Source organism: Hemicordylus capensis, chromosome 3 (assembly GCF_027244095.1).
Source record: "Hemicordylus capensis ecotype Gifberg chromosome 3, rHemCap1.1.pri, whole genome shotgun sequence".
In the NCBI taxonomy this organism is placed as follows: Eukaryota; Metazoa; Chordata; class Lepidosauria; order Squamata; family Cordylidae; genus Hemicordylus; species Hemicordylus capensis.
Window position 1 is genome coordinate 356,180,829 of NC_069659.1, and position 21,669 is coordinate 356,202,497.

The window sequence follows — 21,669 nt, forward strand, 5'->3', positions numbered from 1 at the left end:
CTGATTGAGATCCATTTGTGACCCGGACTGCATTGTCTGGGCAGCCGGGAGAAACAGGGATTCAGGTTGCAACCCTAAAAATATCGGCACTATTTGGTGAGGCTGCACCAAAAAGTCTTCCATTTCCATGTTCGAGGCCAAGCCGGCAATTTTGCTGGGGTGGAAATTTCTTCAGGAAAAAAATACTTAGATTATAAATATTTACCTTTCTACCATCCCGTCCGGAGTCATCCTTTTCCCTGGCAGCTGCTCCTTTGGCACAATATATTCCTCCAGCTGAGGATGAGTCACTCGGGTGATCCCACCCAATCAGGAATCATGTAGTAGAGTGGATAACTTCACAACACTTCACAGCCAATCAGCTTTGGCTGTGTGGTGACATCACTGAAGAGAAGTGAGCCCAATTTAAAATTAATAAGTGAATATTCTCCGGGGAGGGGAGAGGACACCCTGGGAGGTGGTTTTCAACAGGACCAAAATTTTACACCAAGAAATGGGTAGTTGTTTCTCATACCTACGAGGGAGTAAGTCCTTTGAAAAATACACAGGGTTATGCTGCAAATAATGTTTGAGTCTTTCCCAACCCACTTTATTCTCTCTTGATGTCCCTTAGGTGTAGGGAGATTTATATGGAGCCCGTGTGGTGTAGTGCTTAGAGTGTTGGACAAGGACCAGGGAGACCTAAACTCAAATCCCCGTTCATCCATGGAACTCACTGGGTGACTCAGGCCAGCCTACCTCACAGGGTTATTGTGAAAATAAACATAACCATGTATACTGCTGTGGGCTGCTCGGAGGAAGAGAAGAAATGTAAAAATAAATGCATACATACCTAACATCGCAGTCAGCCCAGCACTGAGAATATTGATTGATTGATCGATCGATTGATTGATTGATTGAGTGCCATCAAGTCAGTGTCGGCTCTTAGCAACCACATAGATAGATTATCTACAGGATAATCTGTCTTCAAGGTGGCCTTTAAGGTCTCTCAACGGTGCGTTCATTGCTGTCGTAATCAAGTCCATCCACCTTGCTGCTGGTCGTCCTCTTCTTGTTCCTTCAACCTTTCCCAGCATGGTGGACTTCTCAAGGGAGCTGGATCTTTGCATAATGTGTCTGAAGTATGATAGTTTGAGCCTGGTCATTTGTGTCTCGAGTGAAAATTCTACCATAAAAGAGTCCAAGGCAAGGTAGGCCTGAGAGTTTTAATTGTGAGTTGCAAATGGAAAAATTGTGGATAATGTCTTCATGCCCTGCTTTGGCTGGTCACTGTTGGAAACAGGATAATGGGCTAGACGTTGACCAAGTTCCCCACAAAAGGCTCTTGAGTAAACTTAGCAATCATGGGATAAGGGGACAGGTCCATGGCTGAAGGACAGGAAACAGAGGGTACGAATAAATTGAAAATTTTCACAATGGAGGGAAGTAAGAAGTGGGGTCCCCCAGGGATCTGTACTGGGACCGGTGCTTTTTAATTGATTCATAAATGATCTAGAAGCAGGGGTAAGCAGTAAGGTGGCCAGATTTGCAGATGACACCAAACTCTTTCAGGTAGTGAAATCCAAAACAGATTGTGAGGTGCTCCAAAAAGATCTCTTCAAACTGGGTGAGTGGGCAACCCAATGGCAAATGCAGTTCAATATTAGCAAGTGTAAAGTGATGCATATTCGGGCAAAGAAACCCCAACTTCACATATACACTGATGGGGTCTGAGCTGTTAGTGACTGACCAGGAGAGAGATCTTGCGGTCATGGTGGACATATTCAGAGGCTCACTAACCCACGGACCTTGGGAAACTGGCCCAGTTCTCCAAGGTACGGGGGGAACTCAAAATGGCCGGGGCCAGGGGCCTCCAGCGGCCACCCCACGGCCCGCCCCACCGAACCTCCACGTTAAAAAAACATTTTTCTTGCCGAGGCGTGGCTGTGGGGGAGAGCAGAGCAGTCCTTCTCCCTTCTCCTCCCACTCCCCTGGAAGTGACGAGGACCAGGAGCAACGCTGTGCCCATCCATTCACTCCAGCATCTTTAACCAACTGCGAGGCACGCCTGTGCAGTTGAGATCGTCACAAGCCCAAGATGCTGTGTGTGGGGGGGGGGGGTTGTGCCCCGCAGCTGGGCTTTCTGGGTGCCCAAATTACCTTGGTGCGCCTCTGGACAGCTTGTTGAAAGTGTTGACTCAGCTGTGAAAAAGGCCAATTCCATGCTTGGAATCAGCATTAGGAAGGGGATTGAAAATAAAAATGCCAATGCCCCTATACAAATCTATGGTGTGGCCACATCTGGAGTACTAAGTAAATTTCTGGTCACTGTGTCTTAAGAAGAACATTGTAGAACTGGAGAAGGTGCAGAAGAGGGCAACCAATAAGATCAGGGGCCTGGAGCATCTTCCTTATGAGGGACGGCTACAGCATCTTGGGGTCTTTAGTTTGGAAAAGAGGCAGCTACGGGGAGACATGATAGAGTTGTATAAAATTATGCATGGAGTAGAGAGAGTGGACAGAGAGGCATTTTTCTCCATAAGAACATAAAAACAGCCCTGCTGGATCTTGTCTAGGGCCTATCTAGTCCAGCATCCTGTTTCACATAGTGGCCCACCAGATACCTTTGGAGAGCCCTCTGGCAAGAGGTGAGGGCATGCCCCCTCTCCTGCCATTACTCCCCTTCAACTGGTATCGATTAGCATAGTGCCTCTGAGGCTGGAGGTGGCCACCAGACTAGTAGCCATTGATAGACCTGTCTTCCATCCATTTGTCTAAGCCTCTTTTAAAGCCATCTCTCACAACACTGGAACCAGGGGGGTCATCTCATAAAACTGATGGCCAGGAAATTTAGGACTGACAAAAGGATGTGCTTTTTCACACAGGGCACCTCCAGACTTGACTACAGCAATGTGCTCAATGTGGGGCTGCCTTTGGTCATCCCAGAGAGACCATATCACTCCTATCTTAAAAGATCTACACTGGCTGTTGATAAGTTTCTGGGCAAAGTATGAGGTTTTGGTTATAACCTATAAAGCCCTAAACAGCTTGGTCCCTGAGTGTTTAAGAGAATGCCTTCTTCGCTATGAACCACACCGCCCATTGAGATCATCAGGAGAGGTTCGTCTGTGGTTGCCACCAGCTTGGCTGGTGGCTACTTGGGGACGGGCCTTCTCCATTGCTGCCCCGAGGCTTTGGAACACACTTCCTGCTGAAATAAGAGCCTCCCCATCTCTTACAACTTTTAAAAAGGCAGTCAAGACACATTTGCTCACCCAGGCTTTTAATTAGATATTGTTTTAATTGTGTTTTAATGTTTTAAATTTTAATAGTTGAAATGTTTTAATCTTTTTATTGATTGTTTTTATTGTTTTGTTGTAAACTGCCCAGAGAACTTGTGTTTTTGGGTGGTATAAAAATGTGATAGATAGATAGATAGATAGATAGATAGATAGATAGATAGATAGATAGATAGATAGAGAAAGAAAGAAGGAAGGAAGGAAGGAAGGAAGGAAGGAAGGAAGGAAGGAAGGAAGGAAGGGATGTGGTGATCTAAGACAAGCTTAGACACATCCGTGGAGGACAGATCTATCAGTGGCAACTGGTCGGGTGGCTGTGGGCCACCTCCAGCCTCAGAGGCAAGATGCCTCTCAATATCAGCTGCACAGGAACAACAGCAGGGGATAGGGCATGCCCTCATCTTGCCTGTGGCCTTCTCATAGGCATCTGGTGGGCCACTATGTGAAACAGGAAGCTGGACTAGATGGGCCTTCTTGGGCCTGATCCAGCAGGGCTGTTCTTCACTTCTCAATGTCAGTTAACAGATTCTTTGTGTGTTGAGTGGGTTCACATTTAGGTTTCATTCAACGGTAGCTGGTAGTAGAATTATTGAGGAAGCTTCTAAGAAGAAAGATCGGGGTGGCTTTGACTGCACTTTACCTCTCCCCAACGCCTTGGAATGGGTTCAAATTTTATTTCCACTTGTCTCCATCTCCCCCAAATCCTCTTACTCGGCTGCCCTCTGCTGGCTGCAGGCAGGTCATGCACTTTCCCCCATTCCATCCAAACAGGTGGTTGACAAATCTATCATCTTCACCAGCAACAGCTCACGGAAACCAAGGACGGCTCAGGAGAAGATGCACATCTCATTGGTGGGATCTCAGTGGAGCCCGGATGTCTTTTGAATGGACCTCTTCCTGCTTAATAGCGTCCCAACATTCTCAAGGGCAGGAGACCTCCGCCGTGAATAGGGTACATCCCTTGCCAGCGTTCGTCATTGTGGGTGCTCTGGGTGCCCACAGGCTCTGGGGGTCGACACCTAAGGACTGAGTGGCCCCTTCCCTGTAGGCAGGAATGCTCCAGGTTCGTGCTCCCTGGGGAATTGCACAGGACAGTCCGGATCTGCAAGGCACAATGGATAAGGAGTTCACTGATGCTGCTGCACCCGGCCCTGGTTCAGCAGGCCCCGATCCCTGAAGCACCTGCAAGGAGCAGATACACCAAAGAGCCCTTTATCATGATCTGGGTCCTCACAGGCTGAAGCCAAAGAAGCAGGGAGAAGCTGGTCCTCTATTATTACTATTATTATTATTATTATTATTATTATTATTACTACGTTTATATCCCGCTCCTCCTCCAAGGAGCCCAGAGCGGTGTACTACATACTTGAGTTTCACTTTCACAACAACCCTGTGAAGTAGGTTAGGCTGAGAGCGAAGTGACTGGCCCAGAGTCACCTAGCTAGTGTCATGGCTGAATGGGGATTTGAACTCATGTCTCCCTGGTCCTAGTCCAGCACTCTAGCCACTACACCACGCTGGCACTCTAGAGTCAAAGGCCATCTGGGGATGATGGGAGTTGTAGTCCAACAACATCTGAGGGGCCAAGGTTGAGATCCCCTGCTCTAGAGAAAGAGGAGTATGTGACTCAACCCCTCCACAAGAATCCCCCCCAAACAGCCCCACTCTGAGCCCCAAGATGCCTTGTCTTCTTCTTACTGACCCCGCGATTTGCAGTCTCCATGCCTTGGCCCGGATGTCCACCAAAACCCAACCCCATCATGAGGTAGCAATACAAGACCCAACGAGTTGCCTCCACAAAATGCTCATTTGGCCACAAGACTTGGCTGCCTGCCAAACAGAGCGGTACAACAAAAAGGTGGGGTGTGTGGAAGGATCTACTTTGCACATGCTCAGAGACCGTTCTTTATGACTTTGGACAGTGCAAGAGGCGAAGGCCTAGCACTGAAAAGGGAACAGGAGCCCTAGTTCAAGAGATACTCTGGAAGTTCTGTGGTTTAAGAAAGCAGAGTCCTCATTCCTGGTGCAGAATGGTCCGTCCTCTCTCACTGTATCCTCGTTTGCTGTCAATGAAGAGACTTCTTTGTTGTCAGAAGTTTGCTCTTCTTCTCCTTCCTCTTCTTCTTCTCCCTGCTCCCACCCGATACCAGCTTTTTAAAATGTGCAGGTCCATCATTAACTACCCCTCGATTATCTTGTCAAATGGGTAATTAAATACCTCAAAAATTCATTATGGACTTGGTGTGTTAAGAGAAACGTAATTAAGGGATGTTTGCTTGTGCGAGCTGCACTTTATTACCTGTGAGCTGATTTATCTCGGAGGCAATTTATTAAATGTTCATGGCAGCCTCTCTCAGATCAGTGGAGGCCTGTGAGTCAATAAGCACCTTATTAGAGCCAAATGAGCCCCTTAATTGGAAGAAAGGAAAGAAACATCTCTGAATCGCTTCTGCAAACTTCTGCAGGACATTGGTGGTGATGTGCATGCATGCAAAAGGATTCCTTCAGTAGGACTGCCGTTCCAGACCCATAGAGGGCTCCGGCACGGTTGCAGCTGAACCATGAAAGAGAAATTCACCAGGTACAGTTTTCTCCATCACAGGAAAATGATGTTGGGAGAATTTAGGATGGACTGTATCCCTCTGTGTAACGGTTAATGTACGTGAAGGCCACCTCGTTCATTCCCCTGCCTGGAGGTGCAGCGAGGTAGTTTTGCACCCTGGACCTAGTGGATTTATTTACTTATGAGAAATCTGAGAAATTCAATATTGTGGATTTTGGATGGGAAAGATGGAGGCTGTTCTCACGAGCAGCCAAGACTGTGAGAAACAACGGGAGCCGAGTGGCCGCGCCGGCAGCGCCTCGGCGGCCAGCCTGTCTTGGGAGCCCACCTCTTAAATGAGTTCCAGGAAGTGAGGGCTCCCCCGTTTACCAGTTCCCCGTTTACCGGATTGTGTGCCAGCACTGAAGCACCGTGGGGCACCTGCCCCCTGCTTGGGGGGTCCCCACATTTTACCACGCACTTACACAATGCATTGTGGGATCCCCAGGGGCCAAAACAACAAATTCTGGCCCCAGATCCCTCCATCCTGCTCCTTGCTTTGTGGAGCAAGGCTGCTTGTGTGGGAGCATGGGACATGGGACATGCTCCCACCACCGATCCTTGGATCGTCTGAGGGGAAGGCAAGCTCTTTGGAGCCTCCCCTGTCCACCCACCCATTCTCAGCCGTCATGAGAATGGCCCCATTATTTCCCTCAATGCATTACTTTTTCTAATGGCATTAAAATATTACTTAGGGTCACTTGACTTTTTTTTTATGGTGCACACCTAGCTCTTTTTGTGTCTCTTTCTGTTGTTGTACATTATCGTACCCTTGACCGAAGAACGGTACCCTCCTTCTATCTGGGATGGTCGTCCTCTTCCACCGAGCACGCAGCTTCGGGAGGGATGCACATGGAGCGGTGAGGGAGGAAGGGGACACCCGCCTAGCCAGCCAGATCCGCCGAATCAACCCTGGCGATCAGTGGGGTGACAGATGTCCCAGCCAGATCGCCCTCACATCCCATTGTGAGTGTATCATGTGTCTGTAACCACTTCTGTCATACAGACACCCTCCCTTCAGGTGTGGCTCACTGAAGAGGGTGCTTCCCAGGTTCACCCTCACCACAGGGCCACTATGGAGCTGCAGAGTGTGCTGCCGCACTTCCTGCGTTGTGACACCGCAGTCCCTGCGCTGACCGCGAGCTGCCGTTCACATTTCCAGTGCCTTCTTTTGGATTTCATTGCCACATTACAGTCTTATAATGTTGCATGTGCTGCACAAATAAATAGCTATATTTCCCTGTTGTGGAGTTTTCATAAGATGGTTCCTCCTGCTGGTGGCTTTGCACAACAGCCTTTATGTACAATTTCAAGGCAATCTGCTCAACGCCAAAGCATTTAACTGCTGTTGAGCGGGTATTATTCATTCATTCATTCATTCATTCATTCAATTTTTATATCGCCCTTCCAAAAGGCTCAGGGAGGTTTACAATTAATCTGGTAATCTGGAAAGCACCAAAATGAGGTGAGGTGATGGCGTCAGGCAGCCCCTACACACTATGGGGCAGTTTGCGTGGGCATCCTGTCCTGGCTGACAGAGCATCTTGCCCCATATGTTCCTACCCAAACCTTAAGATCTTCTTTGGAAGCCCTCTTCTGGGTGCCCCTGCCAAACAAAGTGAGGTGGGTGGCTACAAGGGAGAGGGCCTTTTCAGTGGTTGCACCCCGGTTATGGAATAGCCTCCCCAGTGAGGTTCGCCTGGCTTCATCCTTTTGCTCTTTTAGATGCCAGGTAAAGACCCTTTGGTCCACACAGGCAGTTATTCGCACATGGCTTCATGCTTCGAGGTTAATGTTGGGTGAAGCCACTTTGAACTACACTTGCAGCTCTGCTCCGTTTTCTTTTGAAACAAGTCCACATGGCATGATCCATGTTTGCCTTCTAGCCAATGGGGGAGAAGGGGAAGAGCTCTTGCAGAGTTAGAGCAGCATTTCTGAAGAGAGTATCCTTCTTATCGTGCTAATGATTGTACGTCAGTGCCTCTCCCGTTTGCTCCAGCGTTTTCAGAAAAAGTAGCTTAAATACAGCATTTAAAAAACCTGGGCATACGTCGAGAAAAGCTAGAATTCGCATCACAAAGCCTGGTTTGTGTGTGGAGTGGGTCCAAGGATCTTGAAGGGACTTCAAGGTAAGTTTGGTTGGTGTGTGAATGCACACACTCTCTTCTGAAGGAGATTCAGGGTAGAAGCCCTGTGTGTAAAGCCTCCAGGCCTTTTAAATTTTGGTTCTCATATTTGATCTGATTTTTAACTAATTTTTAAATGAGTTTTTAAGCTGCTTTGTATTGTATTTTGTATTTTCTTTTCTTCTTTTTTCTCTGTTATGATTTAATGTCTTATGTTTTTTATTGTATGTTTTAATCCTCTGTTGTGAGCCACCCAGAGATCAATTTGTTCGGGGGGGGGGGCTAATAAATAAAGTTGTATTGTTATCATTATTATTTCTTGTTTACACAGTCAGACAGGTGTTATTGACTGGTTTGTTTTATCCAGACGTCGAGTCCTTCCCAAGGACCTGGGATGCCAGAATTTTATTGTCAGTGTTGTTGCTGTTATAGATATCGTCGCAGAATATAGGCTGTTCCCAGTAATGCTGCTTTTTGTAATTGGCTGGTGGTGATTTCTGTGGCCCCTATGGTGTTGAGGTGCTCTTCAAGGTCTTTTGGAACTGCACCCAGGGCGACAATTACCACTGGGATTATTTGGGTCTTTTTCTGCCACAGCCTTTCAATTTCAATTTGTAGATCTTTGTATTTGGTGATTTTTTCTATTTCTTTTTCTTCTATTCTGCTATCCCCTGGTATTGCTATGTCGTCATTGTTGTTGTTGTTGTTGTTATTATTATTATTATTACTTCCAGATCTTCTAATAGCACAAAGAATTCGCAGTAGCAAAAGTCTCACAAAGAAATCTGAGTGTGGCAAAGAACCTGCCCTCCCTCGCAACAGATCTAGAATCTGGATCCAATAGAGCAGAATCCGAGGGCTTTAGTGTTAAATTTTGGTATCCCAACTTTCCCTATAAAAAGAGGCAAATGGCAGCTGACAATAACACGGCATTTCAGATCAACATAAGCAAACAATAAAATATACAATTCATACAAGCATCTACCTGATAGTAATTAAAACTTCATTAAACAGAGAATCATCTCTCTTTCAAAAGCTTGGCTTTTGAAAGAGATCTTCAAGTAGGAGTGCCCAACCATGAGTCCCCAGATGTTGTTGGACTACAACTCCCATCGTCCACAGCCACAGTGACCTTTGGCCTTTCCCAGCCCTTGGCCATTGTGGCTGGGTGCCATGGAAGAACCAGGATTTGGGGCTCAGCTGGGCACCTCCAAATTCCTTGCTCACCATCAGTGGCCAGAGCCCACTCTGAAGGGTTTAATGTGTTAATACAGACTTTCCCTGTTTGTAGCACAAAAAAGGGCTGATCTCAAAAATATACTTTAAAGTGTCTCAGAGCCTCTTCTGTAGCCTGTGGCCTTAGCAGTGATGGGGAGAGGCAGAACGCGGCATTTAATGCAGCACAGTCAGCCTTATATTTTTTAAAAAACCAACAAGAGTTAAAAATCTAGTTGATTGATTGCAAAGCAAAGGACCAGTTAACAGGCTATTAGAAGTATAAAAACAGGTGTTCAAAAGCCAAGCAAGCTGTCTTCATCCTGACCCCAGGATGTTATTAGTCAGGAGGCTGCTAATCTTAGTTGTGAAAGATGAAGTTTGAAACGAGCCATTCAGCACGGTTGGAAGGAACTCTGCATGTGCCTCAGAGCAGGCAGCCCAGACTCCAACAAGAGTCAATCAAGGGAGCCCATGCATGGGGTAGGGAGATAGGAATGGAAGGGTGGACAACCCACTAATGAGCAACTAAGCGCATCTTTCTTCCATCCCTTTTCAAGAGAGAAAATGTTGTCCCTCCCCTGCCGTCGTGGCACGACAAGCTTGCAGGGTTGGGTTAATTAGGAATCTACTGCTCTGTCTCTGCAAACGTCTGGGCTAGATGTTGGGAAATGGATCAGGGCTTTTGAAGACAAAAACCAGCCATCATATTTTGATGATGGGCAAAAGCGCGCCCAAGTCATAGAAAGCTATTTCCCTGATGGGAAACTATTTTGCAATGTGGATCCCGCCCCCCCACCCCACCCCCTTCCCAACAATCTGGAAATCATACAGAAGTTACCTGATTGACAGCAGGCTATAGTGGGACCAGAAACGTACATAGAGGCAAATTGTGTCCATGATGTCAGGCAAGTTCAACATGGAGTTCAGAATCTTATGATAGTTGTTGGCTGGATCGTTTTTTTAAAATGTTCTTTACCACAAGGGGGATACACAATATTTATTTATTTGACAGATTTCTGTACCACCCAAAATTTATGTCTCTGGACCGGTGTTGCCTCTAAAGTGTGAGCACGTGCTCACAAGATTTTGGATCTCTGCCAAGTTCATTTTAGATCCTACTCAGGTTGAATCAGGAAGGCCCCGCTCTGAATGCAGATGCACACACACTGCCTTGATGATGCTGCCCAGAACAAAACTCAGAGATGAAAAAAATCAGAGGGACCACTGCTTTGGACAGTACACAAGAAAAATACAATTACAACAAAATTAAAACATCAAAACCATGTAAGATTCAAAACAATGCTTAAAATTGTTAAAGACTATAAATCTAATTAAAAGCCTGGGTGAACAGATGTGTCTTGACTGATTTTTTTTTAAGTTGCCATGAGAGTTTTGTTATGTGAAAAAGAAGCCTTTTTCCATCCTGGGAGTGCTGGGAGTTGTAGTACATCCACATGTGGGGACCCAGGGTGTGGAACTCCTGGTTTAAAGGCCCAGGAGAAGACGGCGGATGCATCTCCCAGTCGAGCCTGATGAACAAATATAGAGCAACTCTGTGCCAGCATATCCACAGCTCTCCAACAAAAATAATTGGTGGCCAGAAATATTTCACTTAGCCTGGCCCACATTAAGTACCACCTAACTATACATTTAAAGAAGCTTTCCCTGAAACTCCTACAAATATGTTAGTTTAGGAGCCTCTGGAACAAGCCTTCCTAGTCCCCTGCATAAGTGCAGGACTTTTTATCCCAACTCATAAGAATGCCATGCGATTTTCTTAAAAAATAAATCAATACTTCAGTTGTATTACCAGGAAAAAGGGACTCAAAATCTGTTTGATCCTGGAGTGATCAAGTGAACCGTCTAAAAGGGCTGAAACCACCGTGGTCTGCCCTGCCCCAAAGAGCTTTAAAGGTCTGTGCACAAGCTCCTTGTACCAGCATAAACCATATTTCCAGTTCCACCAGCGTCACCTGTGTCTCATGGCTCCATGCAGGAGGATTTAAGGAGAGGCACAGTCAGCACTTGCCTATGGCAGCAAAATTTGAGAAGTGGCAAGTTTGGGCCAGAAAGGCCCAGAACGGACTGCAGCTGGGGCGTGCAGTCATTTCGGGGAGAGGAGGAGAGCTGGAAAGGAGCTCTCCCTCGCTGCCCCATCTCTCTGTGCATCTCTCTGGGCATTGCTAAAAGGGGGGACTTTCCCCTCACCCCACCGCGCTCCTCTCTGCTGCAGCCCCGTCCCACCGGCAGCGTGCAGGCAGTGGCAGTTTAAAGGTAAAGAGGGGGATTTCCCCCTCGCCCCCCACCCACACTTGCTGCAGCCACCACTGCAGACTTCACTGCCCCCCATCCCACCGTGGTTTTCAGAACAAAGAAGAAAAAGGAAGGGCTCCATGCTGCCTCAGTGTCCCTTGTTTCCAAGCTCTTTGTCCTAACAGTTTGCAGTTTGGGCTGAGTTTGACCTTAAACTTACACCAAATTAAACATCAGTTTCTTCTTATCCAAAGGTTCCATTTATTATTTGCCAAATCCGCTTTGCTACAATACCATAATATATTTCTAAGAGCTGCTGAACTCCCTTCTTGTTTGAATGCCAGGCATTTATGCTGAGTAAACCCTGTTTTCCGCTGAGCCAGAAGAGCGACATAATCGCAGCCCTTCATGCCTAGGAAAGCCTGACTCCTTTCTTTGGTTGGTTTGTTCAGTGTTTGGCAATGACTCCCACGGAAGCTTGTGAGGTGAAATTCCAAATTTCATGTTTAGGACGTCTAAAATTCAGTTTTTGAAATATGAAATTTGGAAATGTATTGAGCTCAGTGGGAAAAGATGGGCACTTTCTGTGAACATCTTCAACAATGGTAGATATTTCAGGAACCATAAAAATCAGAGGCAGAAGCTAGATGCCCCATGTGAATTCTGAGCTGTGCTTGTGGGAGCAATTCTCAAATAATTAGTATTTTTTACATATCCATTGGAAAATGGTAAAGTGCTTTTCTGAAACCTTCAGCCTCCAGATCATCCCTCCAGCATGCTTTGATGAGGGAAATCAAGCTCATAGTTCTAATAAAAATGTTTTTGTTTTGTTTTTAAAAACAAAAAAAGCGAATGGCCATCAATAAAATAAGGCTGAGACTTAGATCTCTCATGTCACAGCATGAGCAATTTAGGGGACATTTTCTCCTCCCTAAAATTTGGAATGGCCTTAAAGAAATCTCTTGAAGAGTTTCCAGAACCTTCTTTCTTTCTTTCTTTCAAGAGATTCCCAGAGGAAAACTGAGCATAGCCATGGACGATTTCTCCCCCTGGCTCTTTTTATTATTATTATTTCTTGTTTACACAGTCAGACAGGTGTTATTGACTGGTTTGTTTTATCCAGACATCAAGTCCTTCCCAAGGACCTGGGATGGCTGGATTTTATTGTCAATTATTATGATTATTATTTCTGAGGAAAGCACAAAGACCAAAAAAAAAAGTATCTTGGAAATGGTTGATGTGTGAATCATTTGGCTGTGGTTGGGCCTTCTCTTTCAGGAGAGAGGAATGAGAAGACGACCTGGGAATTAACAACCCTCTTTCCCGATTCACCCTCTTCTTTCTCTCCCCCCCCCCCCCCCGCCCAGGCCTGATTTTGTGCCCTCAGTTTGAGGTCAGGCAAGACGCTTTTCTGTTCCAGAGCCAGCCTAGGAAAAACTTCCGAGGTGGTGCTGGAAAAGTTTCCCAGCCAAGATTTGCAAAAGTGTCTCGCTGTTTGTATGTTTGGAGGCTGAAGGTTTCAGAAAAGCACTTCACCATTTTCCACTGGATATGTAAAAAATACTAATTATCTGAGAATTTATGAGTGGCGAGAGTTATAAATGTGGGGTGGGGACTGTGAGAAAAGCATTCTCCTCCTCTCTGCTCCCTGAGGACTGTTCACATTTTTATGAAGAGTGTATAAACAGCATGCAAATCAAAGATATGTTTTTATTGCTGCTTAAAAAAAAAATCTCTGTGTTTTTCCAAAACATCTCCCCAAATGTTTGGAGCGCTCTGCCAAGGGAACTATTAAAATGCAGTCTTCTCGGCTGCCAGCCCCGGCCTGTTTCTCTGTGGGCAAGCACAGCGGCTGCAAAGTAGCCACCACGGCCCTGGCGCTCAGGCTTTTGGGGCTGGCTGTGGTGGAGCAGGATGGTGGGCCCAGCCGGCCTGCTGGCGCCTCCTCACAGGAAGCCCTGTGACTGCAGCCTTTCTCTTTCCAGGTGGCAAGTTGTAGCCCCTTTCCATCCCAAGGCCGTGCCCGGGTTCATGGCTGGAAGCCGGGGATTTATCTTGGTCTTGAATGCTACTCAGATCTCAAAACGCTCGTTGGCCTAATGCCCGCCGTGGTGATAACTCTGCACAACTTTGGCCCTCCTGTCGATGTGGGACTACAACTCCCATCATACCTGATACTTGGCCATTGTAGCTGGGGATGTTGGGAGTTGTAGTCTAAAAACAGCTTGGGGGCTGAAATTGTGCAGCCCTGCACATGAATGTAGAATGTCAAGGAGAAGATTAGGCTTGAACCCTGAGGTGCTAGTTTTCTAAGTGCAGAGAGTATTTTATGGCAAAGCCCTGACGTGGCGCAGCCCAGAAACAGGATGATCATTACCCTAAGAAGCAGGTCTTTGACTCAGCATTTAGCCAATTAATCTGTAGAATTCTCTCCCATGTGATGGCCACCAGCCTGGATGGATTTAAAAGGGCTTAGACAAGTTCGTGAAGGACAGATCTCTCAGTGGCTACTAGTTTTGATGGCTATAGGCCACCTCCAGCCCCAGAGGCAAAATGCTTGTGAATCCCAGTTGCAGGGGAGCAACAGCAGGAGAGAGGGCATGCGCATCCCTCTTGCCTGTGAGCTCCCCAAAGGCATCTGGTGGGCCACTGTGGAAACAGGATGCTGGTCTAGATGGGCTTCCTTGGGCCTGATCCAGCAGGGCTGTCCTCATGTTCTTAACATATGCAGCCAGTGCCAAGTTTCAGGTGTGCCTGCCGCCATGGTGAGGTGTTCATGCCCACACCATTGTCATGTGCTGCACTGAGCACAACTTTTGTCAGACACTCCTCCCATTACATCTTCCATGGATGATAAAGCTGATCTGGGCTGAATTCAGTGTGTGGCAACAATGGCAAACATATTCCCAGCTTGCCACAGATTGATGCAGAAGGACCCCACACCCTTGTTTGAGCATTTGCCTTAAGTGGCGCAGCAGGGAAATTCTTGACTAACAAGCAGAAGGTTGCCGGTTTGAATCCCCACTGGTACTATATCGGGCAGCAGCAATATAGGAAGGTGCTGAAAGGCATCATTTCATACTGTGCGGGAGGAGGCAATGGCCAGCCCCTCCTGTATTCTACCAAAGACAACCATAGGGCTCTGTGGGTGCCAGGAGTCCACTCGACTCGATGGCACACTTACCGTGAGAGCAGGAGGTTGTGGGAACAAGTGATATTCCCACAGCCTGTTCAGTCAATGCAGGACTTCTGAAACTTGGGTCCCCAGATGTTGTTGGACTACAACTCCCATCTTCCCCAGTCTGTGCCATGGCCTCTGGCCATTGTGGCTGGGGATGATGGGAGTTGTAGTCCAACAACATCTGGGGATCCAAGTTTCAGAAGCCCTGGGCTAAGTTTGAGAAGCCCTGTGTTGGGCATGGAACTGAGGGGCCTGTGTGAATCCCCACAAGGAGATGACCAGGTAACCTTGTGTACCAGTCTCTCTCTCTCTCTCTCTCCGCTACCTACGCTGCAGGGTTGTTGTGAGGATAGAATGGGATAACCTTCATAGATAGATGGATTTTCGGAGAGATGGGTAAATAGCCCCAGAGGAGATGAGCCAGGGTTTTTTGTGCTCTTCCGTTGCCTTCCAAACCACATGTGCATAGCTTTCGGCCTGATGGTGTCCCATCGTGGGTAAAGGCCTGCTCTGTTTTGGCCATTCTTCTCCCAGGCGACAAAAGACCTGAGATTTTGTGGGCAGAAAGAAGGCTCAGTGTCCTTAAACTCAGTGGAAGACTGACCCATCCCAGCCCTTCCCTCACCGATTTCTCTCTATTCCCTGCTGTGGACTGGAGTGTTGCCCAGTGTGAAAAGACTTGTCAGTCCAAAAGGCTCTCGGCTCCAAATCACCTCCCACTTCGCTGCTGGCTCCAGCCCTTGAGGGCTCCCTCCCCTCTGAAAGGCCACCAAGCTCTCCAGCCCTCACTTCCCTACCCCGCTGGTCTTCCATGTATCGCACTAAAGCACCCCTCTCCGGACGGAGAGCTTGAATTGACGAATTGGAGCAATTAACCAGCTGAAGACTTCATTACGATAAATAGCATGCGGACTATTGATTTCTGTGAAATGTGGCTTGTTCCACTGTTCTCCATCCACTCCCCCCTCAAAAACCAAAACAAACCCATCCGATGCCCAGCCTTCGAAGGCTTCCTTGTCCTTCTGCATAGTGAATATATCAATATAGCCTAGCAAGTCATCGAATCCTCAGCTGGCATCCTGGGCAGCTTTGCAAAAGAGGTACCCATGCTCTGGAAGTGCTCCGGCTTCTGCAGCACAGGCGCCTATGTGCAAGTGGAGGGCAGGATGTTTGCCAATCTCCCCTTCCTGCAGAAGTGTTCTGTACAATGCTCCAATATGTCCATGAGAGTTGCACAGCCTGTGCTGTAGAATACACACACACACACACAGACCCACAAATTCCTGCACTGCAAAAGCAAGAGCAGTTCCCCTGCACATGTGTTTCTTTGTGCTGCGCATGTGCAGCACTCCTCAGGATGTCAGCCACAGGGTTTTAGAGCTGGAAGGGACTTTGGCGATCTTGCAGCCCAACCCCCTACAGCCAGAAAGAAACAAAAGCACTGACTAACTCTGTCCTTTGCTAATATCTGCCCCTTGCACCCACACCCACACCCACCCCCTCGAATCCAGCACTTGTCTGCAAAGGGCAGCCACTGAATGCAAACAGGGTTCGTGTGAGTAAGAAGGTTTTTCCCCAGCCTTTCTACCTTCCAGGAACCCTTTTCACGTCCAATTCATCTGCTGAGGAATCTCTTCCCTTCACATGACAGTAATGTTTGCAAAAGGGAGAGTCTTCTAGGCTTGTTGAGTCTTGAGTGACCTCCATGGCCTGAGTGTGACATGTGCCCTAAACGGCACCTACAGCAGCATTTCCCTGTATCAGCCATGGTGGGGAAATCACACCAGGGTTGCTTCTGCAGAATGACTGAGCTGCTGGTTTTGCAACCCCTGGTAAGAGTCCAAGGCATTCCAGGGTTCCCTGGAAGGCACTGAAAGAACCAGCGCGACTCCATTCCTAGGAAATGGGCTGGTCCCAACCCACGGCCAGGAGGAGAGGGCCCAATCAGGTTGTCGCCATCTTCTCCCCTCATGCCTTCTTGGCTTCTCAGGGTGGAATGTCGCAATAGGCACATGTGGCTAGAACTTCACTGGTGTGTCCAAGCTGATCTGCGTTCATGATTCCCACATGTAACCATTTTTCAGCTGCAAGGCCTTTCCTGCCAAATGCTCCAGAGCCATTTATCTTCTTGCCCTAGATTTCTTTGTGTCCCGCTCTGAGGCACTGAGACACAAAGGCAGCACTGCCTCCTTGAGGGGGGTTGAGATCCTAGAGCCTGCAAGTGCGACCTTTCAGCATAACGTTCTGCAAGGCTCTGTGTGTTTCTCCAGAAAGGTTGGCCATCCCTATTTCTCTCGAGGTGTATAACAGCAAAGGCACAGACCACCTCTGCACCCCATCAAGTGCCTGTAAAGATGAGATTGCCAGAACTCCATGCAAGAGACTCTTACTGGCAGGAGTGATCTCTGAGGGCCTTTGCATGTCGCTTGACACCTTCTGCTGAGGGATGCACAAGTTACAGGCCTACAGAAACCCTCTGCTGCTGGATTCTTCATTAGTTGATCAAATGCCCTTGACCCACTTGGTTAAATGGTTAGTCCAAGGGTTCTCACATTGAGCAACTGATGGTCATACACATAGGAACTTAGGAAACTGCCTTCTTACTAAGTCAGAAGTAGAAGTTGGTCTATCTAGCTCAGTATTGTCTTCACAGAATGGCTGTGGCTTCTCCAAGGCTGAAGGCAAGAGTCTCTCTCAGCCCTAACTTGGAGATGCTGCCAGGGAGGGAACTTGGAACCTCCTGCATGCAAGCAGGCAGGGGCTCTTCCCAGAGTGGCCCTATCCCCTAAAGGGAGTATTTTACAGTGCTCACATGCAATCTCCCATTCAAATGCTAACTAGGATGGATCCTGCTTAGCAGAGGGGACAATTCATGCTCGCTACTACAGCACCAGCTCTCCTCTCCTGTCACCAATACAAGGCAAGACCAGTATAATACAAGCCCACCATTACACCCCCACCACCATGCATTTCAGTAGTTCACACACTAAGCCAGAAAGCAGTGACCAAGACGAGGAGTTCGTTAACTAAGGGCTCTCTCTCTGTGTGTGTTTAGTTTGGCGGCCATTCAAAGGAGTGGGGTTATCTTACTGCCAGAACTGAAGTGCATGTTAATTGCTGGAGTATTCCGTGGAAAAGATCCTCTCCACTTTCAGTATGCACTTCCCTGAACTGCTGGAAACAAGAGCTGTGTGTTTCAAGGGCTTGTTCCAGATCTTCAGCCCTGCTGTTTTCTGTTAGAGTAACAGTCTAATCATGCTGGATTTGGATTATTTAAATACATTGGTACTTTTTTGTTACCCCTTCCTAAGGCTGCACACTTATGTCCATTGCACTGAATGGGACATGCCATCCGCAGCAGTTTCACAGATGAAGATGGAGGCATGCTCGTGACCAAAGATGAGAATAGAGGCATGCTCATGACACCTTCTCTACCAAAGATCCCATCATGAATGCCACTCTCTCTGTGCACAGTTCCATATTCTTGAAGAAGACTCTTCACTGCTTGGCTGGATCCTCTGTCCCTCTACCCCACAATAGTCTGACCCTATCCAGACATTACACTGTACCTGCATTCAGATACATGTACATGTTTTTGTGTGGACGCTTGTACTTGCGTTCATTTAAAAATGAGTTTGGGTACAGGCTCCTTGACAGGCATGGTGTGGATAGAAGTGTACTGCTCTACCTAGGTTCAACATAGCATGTGACTAAATGGACCTGGGTACACTGAGCACAGTTTCTATAAGTGTTGAATGTAACATGTGAATAGGGCTTCTGTCCTCTGCTGCCATATAGCCCAAGGTGGTGACTGTTCTTTTTGTTCAAGCAATACTAGAAACACAAACGTGCCCATCTGCCATTCCAAATAGACTTCAGTGGGTGACCCCTAAGTCCTGGGATTCTGAAAAAGTGCCAGGAAACTGTCTTTCCCTGCTGTCTCCAAGCCATTCATAAATTGACTGATCATGCTCTCTACCCCTCAGTAGTCATCTGTTTTCCCAACCAAAAGACCCAGACACCTTGTCCTTCCCTCTTAGATTCGCTCTCACACAAGGTATATCAGCCTGGCAAATGTAGTGAGCAAGACAGTGTCTGTAGTGCAGGACATTTGAGGAGCAGACCTGGATGGGTCCCCAGAGAGGAGAGCTGGTCTGGTGGCCGCAAGCATGACTTGTCCCCTTAGCTAAGCAGGGTCTGCCCTGGTTGCATTTGAATGGGAGACTAGAAGTGTGAGCCCTGTCAGTTGGAGCCGCTCTGGGAAGAGCATCTAGGTTCCAAGTCCCCTCCTTGGCTTCTCCAAGATAGGGCTGAGTGAAAGACTCCTGCCTGCAACCTTATTTATTTATTTATTTATTTATTTATTTATTTATTTATTTGATTTCTATACCGCCCTTCCAAAATGGCTCAGGGCGGTTTACAGTTAAAACAAACCACTAAAAGCTAAAACAAATTAAAAACTATATAACCAACTAACAATTTAAAAAACATTTTAAAACAACAATTAAACCATTACAGTAATTAAAACCCCCGAAATCAGGTTTTAAATTTTAAAATAAACCAAAAATTTTAAACCCCCAAAATTTAGGATGCTGAGTAAGCTTGGGTGAAGAGATGGGTTTTCAGGTGTTTTTTGAAAATTTGCCAGAGATGGGGAAGATTGTATTTCAGCAGGGAGCGCATTCCACAAACCTTGGAGAAGCTGCTGCCAGTCTGTGAAGACAAGACTGAGCTAGATAGACCAGGTGTCTGACTCAGTAGATGGCAGCTTCCTATGTTACTATAGGGCTTGTAGGTGCAGAGCCCAAGAATCTGGCACTGCAAGCAGAGGCGCTCTTTCTTACTCCTGGACTTTGGAGCCAAAGTCCAGGGCCTGCACAGCCCCTGGGGGCCCCCAAATCCTCTTTAGACTGTCCCAGGTGGTGTGGTTGCCTGGCCAAGCATGATGATGCTTAATTTGTTGGAGATGGAGTTCCAGTGCATCGACCTTTTGCTCCAACTGTCCTAATGACCACGAGGGGCACTGGGAGTAGAGACAGTCTCCCTCTCTGTCCCTGCTCTAAGACCCCTGAACTGACTCTGCAGCACTTCCTGGGCTGAGTCACAATCCTTCCTTTCCTCCTAGAGAGCAGATGGAAACATCTCTCTCTCTCTCCTTACCTATCCACTATGTAGTCCTTTAGATTAGAGACAGGTCTTTCCTATCTAAGTGTATTTGACCAATAAATATTTAGTATTTAGTCATACAAGGATCTGTTTCTCGAAACAGCTGCAATATCCAAACCATCCTCTGCTACCTACTCTGTCACTGGAGTGTGTGCTCATTCCTTAGCGCTCTGCTGTTTTACCTACTGTGGGTAAAAATCAACAACCTCTAACATAATTTGCAGGGAAGCGGGGGGGGGGGGGGGCTCCAGAGGCCTTTAAGTCCGGTCTCCAAAATACCTAGGCGCACCTCTGACTGCAAGAACCAGATGGAATCTCCCCACAGCCTTGTCTTTCTATCTGGCTTTGCTTCCATGCTTCTCATCCAGAGTTCCAGAAACTCTGCTTGGATGGATGCATGAAAGGCCTGAGTGGCACAGACCGTCCTGAAATCACCTGAAGGCAACCACAAGTCAGGTCCTGCCTCCACCTGCTGCTTTTTGCATTTGAAGGCCCATTCGCAATCTGGCCCTGCTGCAGAAGACAGCCAAAGTAACCAGAAGACCTCCTCCCTTTACACACGCTGGTCACCCAACATGGAACAGTCAAAATGGAGGCTAGTGTCAACAGAGTATGAAAAGAGAGAGCAAAGAGACCTGGTTCGCCATGCTGAAAGTGGATTTTTGAAGACACACACTTCTATTCTATTTTGCAGGTGGAGAGACTGAGATCACAGCTGCAGATTCCGCACCCTCCACCTGCCCATCATCCATGCGTCAGTTGAATGGCCCCCATGTGCCATTCAAAAATTAGCAGGAAACATGGACTTTTAACTGCACAATCCACTGTTACAAGTTCTAGTCTGCCTGTTCTGTGCAGTCTTTGTTTACTCCGCAGTAGCTGGTTTCCTACTGATTTAGAAGCCAAGAGACAGTGTTCATTCTCTTAGTTAATTATATACTTGGAAAACCATAATTGCCGGCAGTATGTTGCTAACAGTGTGAAAAGCAGGCCGACTGTGTCTTGTGTCCCACTTCCCTGTCCATGCACGTGTGCAAAACCCTGGTGTGAGTGTGGTCCTTGAAATGCAGAAGGCAGGACTGCCCTTGCTCTGTGAGGTTTTCTGGGTTTGGAGCCTTCTGAGGTTTCTATTCCCTTTTGCACTTGCTGCTGAGAAGAAGAGGCCTAGTATAGAGGGAGCCTCTCAAATGTGGTGTGCGGAGCCCAAATACCTTGGCTCAGCTTGGAGTTGAATGGGATGGGGATAAAGCAAGCGAGGAAGGGTAGTTTTCTTGTTATATGCCAGTTTAGTCCTTAGGAAGGGGATTGGAAATAAAACTGCTAATACTATAATGCCCTTATACAAAACTATGGTGTGGCCACACCTGGAATACTGCATACAATTATGGTCACCACATCTTAAAAAGGACACTGTAGAACTGGAAAATGGGCAGAAGAGGGCAACCAAGATGATCAGGGGCCTGGAGCACCCTCCTTAGGAGCCTAGGCTACAACACCTGGGGCTTTTTAGTTTAGAAAAAATGATGAATGTAGGGAGACATGATAGAGGTCTGTAAAATCATGCATGGTGTGGTGAAAGTGGAGAGAGAAATTCTTCTCCCTCTTCCATTTCCACCAGGAAATGGAAATTTCCACCAGGAAATTTAGGACCAGCAAATGGAAATACTTTTTTGCACAATGCATAATCAACTTGTGGAATTCTCTGCCACAAGATGTGGTGACAGCCAACATCCTGGATGGCTTTAAGAGGGGTTTGGATAACTTCCTGGAGGAGAGGTCTATCAATGGCTATTAGTTGGAGGGCTGTAGGCCACTGAATGAATGCCTCTGAACAGTGACTACAAC